The 12,656-nt window shown below is 40.1% G+C and overlaps 1 pseudogene; it reads left to right on the top strand.

Moving 5' to 3' along the window:
* Positions 1–1,427: 1,427 nt before the first annotated feature.
* Positions 1,428–12,656, top strand: part of LOC101628174 — a 13,539-nt pseudogene continuing 2,310 nt past the window's right edge.

Genomic DNA, 12,656 nt, shown 5'->3' with positions numbered 1-12,656 from the left:
CAGTCAAAAATGATAAACTCATGACATTTGCAGCAACATGGATAAAACTAGAAGGAATCATGCTCAGTGAAATTAGCCACAAAGAGAAGGAAAATACTAGTGGTTTCTCTTTTTATTTTATTTTATTTTATTTACCTCATTCTTCATTTTGTGCATGTAATGATGTCTCCTACAGAGGGAATGTAGGGGACCCAAGTAAGGGATGGGGGGAAGTAATTATAACAAAGTAAAAACCAAAGTCAATAGGCAAATATAAACCAGAGACATTCTTTAGGGGGGAGAAGGAAATTGGATCAAAACAAGGGTGGGAAGTGCACAAAGGACTACAGTGATGGTACAAGTGTGAATTGGTGATGGGAATTTCTTGGGGACCATATATGAGATGAAAAAAAATACAATGTATGTAAGTTAGAGGGGAACAGAACACGAAGACTGACTGAAATGCATTGCTGAGGGGAGCAGTAGGCAGGACAGGAGAGCACTGCTGTGCCTTGTGGATCACCTCCTTAGCCTGGGATCAAACTCTTGCTACAGCTAGCTTAGTAGTGCTGCATTTTAACCCATTGCACCACTAGGGAGTGCCCTCACTCCTTACTGTTCTTAAAGATAAGTTTTATAACTCCACTTGATACTTAAATTATTTGAATAAATTAACAGAGAACTGACCACTTATGACTCTTGGGAATGGAAGTTTTAAGTGAGGTGAAGAGAAGGATAGCGGAGATGCTAGATAATGTAGAAACAATAAAGGCCTTACATTTTGGGGAGAATAAGCCATAATTATCACTAAGTTTTCTATGTTTTTGGCAGAAAATGATCTTACAAGCAGAGACACACTTTCACTGCTTTTTTAGAAACTGAAAACTATTTTCTTTTTCTATAAAGAATTTCCATTTTTTGGTGGAGGGGGACCCTCCCTGGTGGCTCAAAGTGTTAAAGCACAGCACATGAAACTCTGTGCAGCCACTGCAGCATGAGTTTGATCCCCAGCCCACGTGGAGGCTGACCTCATGTGGGAGGTGATACACTGTTCCCCTCAGAAGTGTATTTCAGTAGATCTGCCTGTTCTAATCCCCACTCTGTCTATGGTGAATCCTCTCACCACCTCCCCCACGCTCCCCCACATCTGGCCTGTACCCCAGTTCTCGTCTGCATAAATAAATAAATCTTTAAAAATATTTTTTTTAATTCCTTTTTTAAAAGAAGGAGTTTCCAGTTAGATAGCTCAGCAAATTACCCTTCAGTACATCTCTGCTTCAAATATAGTACATGATAAATGAAGTGGAGGGTGGAGAGAGAATATGTAGATCAAAACAAGACATTTTTCACGGGCCAGAAAAATGACAAACACAATGTTATGAATTGAATTAAGACAGAGACTGTGTACAGAGCAGCTGCACCAAGCCCAGGTCCCATGTGTGCTACTGATGCTCGCCAGAGAAGCACTCAGGGTTCCTTTAGCTTCTGAGTCCAATGAAGCAGCTGTCAAAGATCAGTTGATTGAGAATCTCCTTAAGGAAGAATATGCTACCCAAAATAAGATAACAGTTGTTAGAGCTGGTGCTGTTGGCTTGGCCTGTGTTATCAGTGTCTTAATGAAGGGACTTGCTTTTGTTGACAACCTGTGGGATTAATTGAAGGGAGAAATGATAGATCCTCAACATGGCAGCCTTTTCCTTAGAACACCAAAAATTGTCTCTGGCAAAGACTATCATGAGACTGTAAACTCCAAGCTAGTTATTATCACAGCTGGGGCACATCATGAGAGAGAAAGGACTGACTTAATTTGGTCCAGCATAATGGGAACATCTTTAAATCCATCATTCCTAATGCTTGTAGTGGATATTTTGCCCTATGTGGCTAAGAAGATAAGTGGCTCTCCTTAAAATTGTGATATTGAAAGTGGTTTCAATCTAGATTCAGTTCAGTTCTTTTATCTAATGTGGGAAAGTCTGGATTCACCCATTCAGCTGTCATGGGTGGGTCCATAGGGAGAGCATGGAGACTCTGTGTGCCTGTTTGGAGTGGAATGAATGTTGTATTTCCCTGAAGCCTGCACGTTGCAGATGCACTAATGCAGATAAGGAACAGTGAGAAGAGGTTCACAAACAAGTGGCTGACAGAGCTTATGAGGTGATCAAACTGAAAAGCCACTCATCCTGGGTGGTAAATTTGGCAGAAAGTAAAATGAAGACTCGTAGGTGGGTGCACTCAATTTCCACTGTGAGTAAGTGTCCCTATGGAATGAAAGGTAATGTCTTCCTTAGTGTAGACATTTGTCCTTGCATCTTGGGACAAATGTTGTAAAGGTGCATATGACATGTGAGGAAGAGTCTTATGTAACCTAATGTTGTATAATATAGCTCAAACTGCACTGTACATGTCTTCTAAACAATCGTATTTTGTGTGCTATATAAAACAAAACATGCACACTGCCATGCAGTGCAGATAGACTTTAAGAACCCCAAAGAGTTGCATTTTTAAAGTCTTCCAATGTTGGATCACTTCATTGCCTAGGCTACAGGTCTATTTTATTTGGAGATTGTTCATATTGACCTTTTTATCTGGTCTATGTCCAAAGCAGTAATATAAAGGTCAGCATGAAAATATTAATCTCTTAAACTAGAAATGGGAATGATTCATAAAACCATACAGTTGTATCCTGATACTTGATGGTCATCCTAAACTTGTTAATGTAAAGCAGGTCTTACCGCCTTGGAGGTAACAGTCAAAGTTGTACATGATGCAGTTGCCCTTCAAAGCACAGGAATGTTTATTGTGTGTTATATAACTTCTGGTTTCTTCACTCAGCATAACTAGTAAATTTTCCCTCCACCAATTACATTCTAGGATCCAGTGTATAAATTCAACTGTACATATCTTGTGCATGTCTTCTAAACAATAGTATTTTGTATACTATATAAAACAAAACAGTGCACATTGCCATGTAATGTAAAAATAAAGCACAGCATTGTTTTTGCTAGTGACATACAAATAGGAAACACCACATGAAACTTGGACAGCAGGACAGGAGAGAGGGGAAGACAAAGACTTAAAAGGCGATAAATCCAAAGGTAAACAGATGAATATGAAGACAGCTTCTGTAGAATACAAGGACTGAGAGTGCTTCTGAAAACTTGAACTAGAGCCACATTCACAGCTCTAGCTTAAACCAGGGACTTATAAAAAGAAGCAGAACAAAAACTACCCCAAGCATTGACTTGGGCTGCAGCATATTTGGAACTATAGACCTTATTAGGTAAAGGGACATGTAGCTTAACCAGGAAGACCACTGGCTCATTAACTGGGCCTGTGGTAGCTCTCAAGGCAGAACAGAACAGACATTTGAAATACCGTATTATGAGATCTGAATCTGAGCTGGAGGCTTTGACCAAAATAAGGAAATCCACAAACCATCAAGTAGTCAAGTAGAATGAAAGGGTGTTGAGAAAGAGCACAAAACAAAACAAAACAAAACAACAACAACAAAAACAGTGACTGCAAACAGGAATTTCAAAGATCTAATTTCAAAGAATTCAAAAAAATAGCAAATACAACAATCAATATAAATTTATTTCCTATTAAAATACTTTGGGGTAAATGTGACAAAGAATTTAAGTTTTCTTAGAATGCATAAAGAGATACATGGGACCCTTCCAGGTGGCACAATGGGTTAAATAGCTCAGCACTGCGAAACTAGCTGTAGCTACTTCAGCTGGAGTTCCCAGCCAGGAAGGGGACCCATGCACCTGTCTGGCCCACTGCTCTCCTCAGCAGTGTACTTTGTCGATCTGCTGGTTCTGCTCCTCACTCTTTCTCTGGTAAAGCCTCTGGCCTGTACCCCAATTCTGTAATAAATAAATCTTTTTAAAAAAAGAGAGAGATACATGACAGACCCTCCCTGGTGGCGCAACAAGTTGAAGTGCAGCGATATGGAGCTGTCCACAGCCACTGCAACATAAGTTCAATCCCTGGCCAGGAAGGTGACCCACCTGGCACAGCAGACCTCTCCTGACCCACCTGCTGTTCCCCTCAGTAGTATACTTCAACACATCTGCCTGTTGTGCTCCCCACTCTTGTCTCTGGTGGGCCCTCTCATCCCCCACACCTCTGACCTGTATCCCAGTTGTTGTATGCATAAATAAATCTTTAAAAAAATAAATAGGGATTTATACATAGTTATGAGTTACAATAAATATCCAAAAACTATGAAACAGAAATAGGGTTAGGGTTGGGGTGTGAGGGAACAGAGAATGACAACCAGGTCCTAAATTTTAAAGCAGTTCACTTTTTTTACCCTTGCAAGAGGCAAAAAATAAATTTGAAGAAAAAAAAAAGGAGATGGAGATATACACCTTATAAGGCTATAAGGAGATATTGTCTCAATTCAAACTATTAACTAAACATGAGTTTAAACAAACTACTGGAACAAGATTGGAAACCTAGAAATGAACACATGCATATGTGAAAATTTAATATAGTGATGAAAAATGGGAATGAGGAAACTGTGGAGTGTAAACTAATATGATTGGTACAACTGGTTAAGTAGTTGGAAAGCATGAAGTAGATCCTTGCTTCATGATCATACTTTAAAGTCCAGGTACAGTAAAGATCTAAATATGAAAAGCAAAACTTATGGACCTCCATTGGACAATCCTGTGGAGATTTGAACATTAAAAAGAATCATGATCTGCCTCATGAAATAAGCCAGAAAGAAAAGGGAAAATACCGGCTGGTTTCACTCATAGCAGGAGTATAAAGGACCAGGGGATAAAATAATAATAATAATAATAATGAACAACTATATACCAGAGACATTTTACAGAGGTGGAGAGGGAATGGGATCAAAAAATGGGGGTTGAGGGGAGGAAGTGCACTGACTATGATGATGGCACACTGGTGATTTGGTGATGGGAAGTCCATGGGGATTACAACTGAGATGGAAAAAGGCACAAAGTGATGTAAAAATAAACTATTATATTATATAAAAGAAGAATCATAATCACAATTTATTATGCTTTAAATTAAAGAAAATTAATTAGTAGTCAGTGAAAAAGGGGGAAACAAAGAGGTAGAGGTAACAGCGCTGAGACTCAAGTCGTAGGCCACCAGAGAGACCGCCATGCTTTTTAATTCTTTACTGCTTCCCTCCCAATGGTAGATGTATATATGTCCATGCTCTTTCCAAATGGCACTGAAACTCCTCATGATATAATTGTTGGAATCTCTCTTTCTGCTCCATTGGGCATGCTGTGGCTGATGAGATGACAACAAAGGTGACTATGACAAACCTGGGTTGAGGATTTAGAAGGTATTAAGGATTTCGATTCACCTTTGTTTGCCCTGTCATCTACCAGGAGTAAAATGTCTCTCAAACAGTCACTTGTCTCAGAATAACAGAGACATATAAAACAGATTTGACCTTAGTCAAAAGCCTGATGTCCAGACTAGCCTACCAAGCATAGGCAAATTCAGTCAAATTAACCCTCCTTCATCTGACCAGCAGACCTGAAAGTGAGAAAAATATTTGCTATTTTAAGCCACTGGGAATATTGTGCTAGGCTTTTGTTCTAACAGCATACTGGTGGGCCTCCTTAGAATGCAGATGTCAGCACAGGGAGTTTGTATTGTGCTCACTGCCGTGTGTGCTCTCAATGAGTAGAACAGTGCCTAGCATGTTAATATTTAGTAGTAAATAATTTATACATTTTAAATAATTTATTTAAATAAATCCTATTGTTGGGTATTAATAATTAATAAGCAAACCTCTTATTTATAGATTCTATAATAACATGTTAATAAATATTTACTGAATAAATGAATCAATGCATTTGGCCTAAAACCATAAATCTATTGGTGATTTAAAGGGCAAGTCAGGTGCACAAATGTGCAAAGAAATAATTATAATTGATTTTGTTTTGTGTGAGTTAAAGGCGGATACCACCTTATTAGATCCACATTTCAGATCTGTATCTTTTCTTCTGTCTGTAGAACTTAAAATTTTCTTGTAAGACAGATCGAGTGGCAATGCCTTCAATTTTTGCTTATTTAGGAGTCTTTACTTTTGAAGGAATTTCACAGGGTACAGAATTCCAGGCTGGTGTTTGTTTCTCTCAACATTTTAAATATTCCACTTTTCTCTCCTCTGGCTTTTATGGCTTTTTAAAAGATTTTATTCATTTGTTTATTTTTGCATAGAAGAATTGGGATGCAGGTCAGAGGTGCAGGGGTGGTGAGAGGATTCCCCAGAGACAGAGTGGAAAACAGAACAGGCAAATCTATTGATATATATACTACTAAGGAGAGTAAAGGAGAGTAACATGGGAGACAGGAGAGGTCTGCTGGGCCATGTGAGTCAGCTCCCTAGTGGGGGATCAGACTGAGGTCATCATGATGATAATGCAAAGACTTAACACCAGGGAGACCCCGCTTTTATGATTTAATTGGAAGTCAGATGTATTTTATTTATTTTCTCCTTTATAGGTTAGGTATTGCCCTTTCCTCCCCACCACCCACCCCCAGCCTGGTTTCTTTCAAAGACTTGTTCTTTACTGTTGATTATCTGCCATTTAAATATGACATGGCTAGATGCTATATGGTTTTGTTTGGGTATGGTTTGGTCATTTATCTTGATGGGTGATCTTTGAGCTTCCTACATCCATGATTTGGTGTCTATCGTTAATTTGGAGGAAATTCTGTCATTACAATTTGCTTCATATATTTCTCCTGTTCTCTTTCTTTTTCTAATATTTCCAACACATGCCCATTACTCATTTTGAAGTTATTTCACAGTTGTATTATTTTCAGTCTCTTATGTCTTTGCATTCCATTTTTCCAATTGCATTCCATTTTTAAATTGTTTATTGACATATTCTCAAGCTCAGAAATTCTTTCCTCAGCTGTCCTTGGTCTACTAATAGCCCCTAAAAGGTATTTCTCACTTGTATAATAGTGCTTTTGATTGCTAGCATTTCTTTTTGACTTTTTCTTATGATTTCCATCTCTCTGCTTTCATTGTACATCTGTGTTTGCATACTATTTTATCCAATAGAACCTTTTTTTTTTAAGATTTATTTATTTGTACATACAGAACTGGGGTACAGTCCAGAGACTCAGGGGCAGTGAGAGACTTCACCAGAGACAGAGTGGGGAGCAGAACAGGCAGATCGACGAAGTACACTGCTGAGGGGAGCAGCTGGCGGGTCAGGAGAGGTCTGCCACGCCATGTGGTCTCCTCGGGGGCAGGCTGGGATGAACTCATGTGGAAGTGGCTTTAGCTTCTCAGTGCAGTGCTTTAACCCTCTGCGCCACCAGGGAGGGCCTCCAATAGAACCTTTTACACATTAATCAAAGTTGTTTCAAATTCCTGCTCTGATAATTCCAATGTTCTGCCATGTCAGATCTGGTTCAGATGCTTGCTCTGCTTCTTCAAATTAAGTTTTTGCCTTTTAGTCTGCCTTGTGATTTTTATTTTTAATAGCAGGACATGATGTTCTGGTAAAAAGAAATGTGGTAAACAAACCTTTAGAAATGTGGTGATAAAATTTGCAGGGAGAGGAAGTGATTTATATTTCTATGATATTTTTACAGTCTTTCATTCAGTCTGTGTCTCTGAATTGTGAACTTCATGAGTGCTCATTCACTGGCTTTTTGTTGTGGGACAGGTTGGCTAGAGGATGCCAGAGTTACATTTATCCTTCCCCCACAGGGAAGTTTAGAGCAGGTTGAAGTTCCCTTACTCCCAGATTGATTAATCTCTAATAAGACACCAGTAGTTTGAGCTCTGATAAAGTATTCCTCTTCAGGACAGGCTTTGTTAAAAGTAGAGTGCTCTGGTGCATTTTAAAGTGGTCCCTCACCCTGTTGGAAGTATACATGAACTTTCTGATAATCATTCTGAATGTGTTCAAGCTCTTGGAGATAAAATTCAGTCTTTTAGGCTTGTCCACACTTAATTTCTAGTAATTTGTCAATTACAGTTCAACATTTCTTACTTCTGTAATGACTCCTACAGAGGTTTCTGCTCTACTAAGTTGTGATTCTCTATATTGACATTTCTATCCTTCTGAATTGGGGAACCACAGTTTGCCTAAGGATCTCACTTCCCTGAGGAATCTGATGTTATTAATATAATGGAATGTGACTCCAAGCTCCAAGCAAGCCAGACTGGAAATTAGAAGCCCACTTTCGCATTTTATCTATTTATTTTCATACAGTCATGAAACATTTCCTGAATCATAATAATGTTTCAAGCACTTTGCTAGATGTTGAAAATGTGCAGTTGAATGGGCTATGTTCTTGCTCCTAATGGAGTGCAGAAACCAGAAACACATCTGTACAAATTGCAACCATATTTAATAAAACTTATGAAAGGGGTACATACAAGTGCTGTAGGAACATAATGTCTGGGGCTGAAGACTGGATTCAAAGAAACTTTTCCCTGAAATGAACTTTCACTAATGTGAGCCCCCAAAAAAAGATAAGGTGGGAAGTGTGATAGTTACCACATGCAAGGTAGATACCATTTGTATCATGTGCGAAGGAAAAGCCATGGTAGGTTTAGGAAACTGAAAAAAGAATAAAATTGGAGCTTGAGGACAGGAGGGAGAGAATAGCCTACGAATCATAGGCTTTTTGCTCCTTGACAATAAGAACTAGAAGGAAACAGATGGCTTGCTCAAAGTAGTTAATGTGGGAGAGTTAAGAGATTATTTACAAAGTCCCCTTTGAACTGAAAAGGATTTGAGAAAACCATCGGTGGGAAGTGTCATTTTCATTCCAAAACCTGATTCCTTTACAAGAAGAAACAATTACTACACAGAGTGGCTCTAAGAGAGGCTGACTATCAGAGTGTTACCGTAAGTAAAGAGACACAGATATACTCAACACTCTGGTAAGGAGAAAACCAGTGAATAATCACACTATTCTCTGGACCTCTGTACCTGCTGTCCATACTTAACTTTGATCAATCCCAGTAAGAAGCTAGACGCAAGGGAATCTGTTGATGAAGTCCTTGCCAGTCCACCTCCTTGAATGAGGATGGAGAGTGGATCCAGAGGAACACATGGAAGATACCCAAGTGCTTCATTGCACCCTCACTATCTAACACAACACCTGGCTTTTGGAGATACTGAATGACTGAATGAGGTTAGTGAGCAAGCAAAAACTTGATCTCACATAAACAAGTTAGGACTTTATCTCATAGAAGTAGGGAACAAGCAGAGGATTTTAAGCAGTTTTAAGCAGAGATACAATCAGATTGCATTTCGGGACATCGATATTGGTAAGTTTGTAGAGAATAAACTGAAAGGCAGAAGCCAGGTAGCTGAGAAACCAAGTAAGAAGCTGTTGCAGAAAATCCAGGACAGAGAGGTCAAAGAGATAATCTAGGAAAATAGAAATAAATACAAGATCACTGGAGAATACAATAGGGTGGAATTTGTGGGACATACTGTAATTAGCTGGTATATAAGACATTAACCAGCATCTGACTTTCTCTTTCTGATTTATTTTGCTTTCCTTAATCACTTCAAGTCCTGTCCATTTGGCCACAAAAGGCAAGATTTTATCTTTTTGAAATAGCTAAGTAGTAGTCCACTATTATTCCACTAATTTTGTGGGTGAATAGTGTCTGTGTAAAACTTGTGTTCAGCAGGCACATTGCTGTAGGTATCTGGAGCTCAGCAGAGACTTGGGTCAGAGAAAAGGATTGCACCACATCTGGCAAATGAGACAGACACTGTAGCCATGTTGTGTTCTGTCCCCTGGGTGGGGGAGGGGCAAGAAAGGGTGTTAGGGTCCCTTGGGTTAGGTTCTATGACAGTTGAGAAGAGCAGTGCACCAGAAGCTAGGATGGAAAGAAAGGAAGGAAACAGGATGGTTTTCCATGGTGCTTATAGTGCCAACATACTGGGCTGCCCAACATACAGGGTGAGAAGGCCTTTTGTAGGCTGGGTAACACAGGGTCCTTTTGGAGAACACACACTGTGTATAGTGTCGGGGATGTGTCAAGTGGGAGGGGCAAAAATGTCATTCCATTTTTTTTTAAAAGCAGGGACAGGCCACCTCTGGTGGCCTAGGGGTTGAATCTCAGCACTGTCACTGCTGCTGCCTGAGCGCCAACTTGAGCCAGGAAGCGAACCCACGTGGCACAGCAGCACTCTCCTGTCCCACCCGCTGCACCCCCTTAGCAGCGTATTTCAGTACATCTGCCTGTTCTTCTCCCCACTCTGTCTCTGGTGAATCCTCTCACCCCCTTCATCTCTGGACTGTACCCCAGTTCTTGCATTCAAAACTAACTCACTAAATAAATAAATGTAGGGGTAGGTGAAAAAAAGTAGTTCTTAAAAGTTAATATTAAAAATGTAATAACGAAAACCTCTCTAATGTGAAGGAAAGAGTTACCCGCAGTGGAGGGACCAGGGTTTGTCCTTTCTGTGAGTGGAGATGGACATACCTGAGCTGAGGGTCTTTCATGATGTCCTGTTCCCTTCTCCACCACAGCCCATTCGCCCCTACCCCATGCAGTGCTTCTCTACTGTGCCGCCCTATGACTGCCAGCTGCTGGGGAAGACCCAAACCTACGTCCGCATATTCTGCACTGGCCTCTTGGCTGTCAACTTTGTCCTGCTGCTCTGCTTGTCTCCTTTACACTGGGTGCAGTTTGTGGTGCTGAAAGAGGAGAAGCTCTTGACAGGACTCTGGACTGCGTGTGACAGTGAACTCTGCTGGAATCACACACCAAAGGCCTCTTGTGAGTATTTTCCAAATCTTGGGGCTCCCTCCACTGGCGGATCTTCTCAGAACACCCCCCCAACCCCATAGCTCATCACTCTCCCTTTGTCCTTCCCACTACCCTGCTCCCCTAGTTCACAAGCATGTAAGGATAACTCCTCCAAACAGGGAAACTTGCCTAGTGCATCTAGACTAGATTTCCCCAGTGACCTAAGAGCTACAGCCCCCAGTGATTGGAAATGAATGGTTAGAGACCTTATGTTTTTCTCATCTTTGCACTTGAAACTTTCCTCAGGCAGACATATTAGTCAGTAAAAGTTACATTATGGTCCTCAAGGTTATAGCTATAACTGCCACTTTTCTCTCACTGTGGAATAAATGATTTCTTTCCTGTTATAGGAACCATGTATATCAATGAGGAGATGGGAAGAGGGTCCTTACTGGTGCCTGTGGAGCCACCCACAAAGTGGCTTCATTATATGTAGGACAAGCCCTGTTTCTGTCTTCCCTTGTCATTCACTCCCTTTCCTAGACCCTGTCCGGCCTTCTTTAAGGGCAGGACTCCTTCATGTCTTTTTTTCCCCTTCCCTGCAGACTACCTCCATCTCTCCAGGGCCTTATTCCTCATCTCTGCCCTCGTCATTTTCATTATTCTTATATGGCTCAGCATCTCTTTCACCAAAGAGCCAGGAGACACAATCTACATAGATCTGGGCATATCCGTCTCCAGTTTCATCTCAGGTACATGAAGAGGTTGGAAAAGTTGTAGTCCTTGCGTTTCTTTCTCTTCCTGTGCCATTTCCCCACCTTTTACCAAGGCATTCCCAGCTTCACATGAATCCTGCATTCATGGGACTTACCTTGTTTCTTCCCCAAAGAAGGAGTGTTTTTGATAAACTTTCACTCCTTACTGAACTCTTGCCTCTTAAAGAGGGAACCCCAAAGAGGTAATGTTTAATTTAATGGAAACGACTCTAAGGCTGATTATCTGATGGACTAGTGGGGGAGATATTTAAGGTGGTATCCCTCTGGTAGCCAGAAAATTGCTGTGCAGCCATAACAGTGCTACCTGTTCTGTTTGTGTTATCTATACAAAGGCTCCACTTAGACAATACTATTTTGGTCAAAGTAGAAGTCCTTTGTTCTCCTTATTTGGTAGTTAATCGCCAAATAAGTCTTCCCATGGCCACTTCAATGTAATAGGCTTCAAGAGCAATAACTGAGGTGGCTGAGAGTGATGACATACAGAGAGGAAGGAGGAGGTAGTGGGAGGGAAAGTGGAAAGGAGCTATGATGAATAGTGATATCTGTCATTCTAATCCCAGGCACCTGCCTACTCCTCTGCCTCATTTTGTTCCTCATACAAGTGAAATTGTACAGCAGGAATATCTTGGAGTTCCAGTTCCTGTTAGTCTACTACCTCAATTGGTGTGGCAGTGTCTTCTACATGACAGTAGGTGAGTTAATGTTCTGTGAAATAATGAAAGCACAGAAAAGGCAATTTTACATGGCTGGGCTGGTCTTTCTCTTTCTCTCCTTCCCTCCTCCTCTCTTTCCTTCTTTTCTTTTGGTTAGGTGTTTGGCATATTAAAATCTTACATTTGGAAGGACTCTGTAAGAGTTATTTTTATGTCAATGACCAGTCTTTAGCAGTGTTTCAATTTATTTAAAACTTTTTTTTCTATTATGATACCTGACTCTGTATAGACAGGAGCAAGATTCAGGAAGTAGAGGAAGAAAGCAAAGATATAACTGAGCTGTTGATGGTGCTTTCTTCCAGAAGACAATTGCTTAATTTTCTTCTTTTATTTATTTATTTATTTATTTATTTATTTATTTATTTATTTATTTATTTATTTATTTATTTATTTATTTATTTATTTATTTTAAACTTTTTTTTCTATTATGATACCTGACTCTGT

Source organism: Condylura cristata, unplaced genomic scaffold (genome assembly GCF_000260355.1).
Source record: "Condylura cristata isolate star-nosed mole 26May11 unplaced genomic scaffold, ConCri1.0 scaffold00023, whole genome shotgun sequence".
Taxonomy (NCBI): domain Eukaryota; kingdom Metazoa; phylum Chordata; class Mammalia; order Eulipotyphla; family Talpidae; genus Condylura; species Condylura cristata.
Note: the sequence above shows the minus strand (reverse complement) of the source record. Positions and strands in the feature narration are given on the sequence as shown.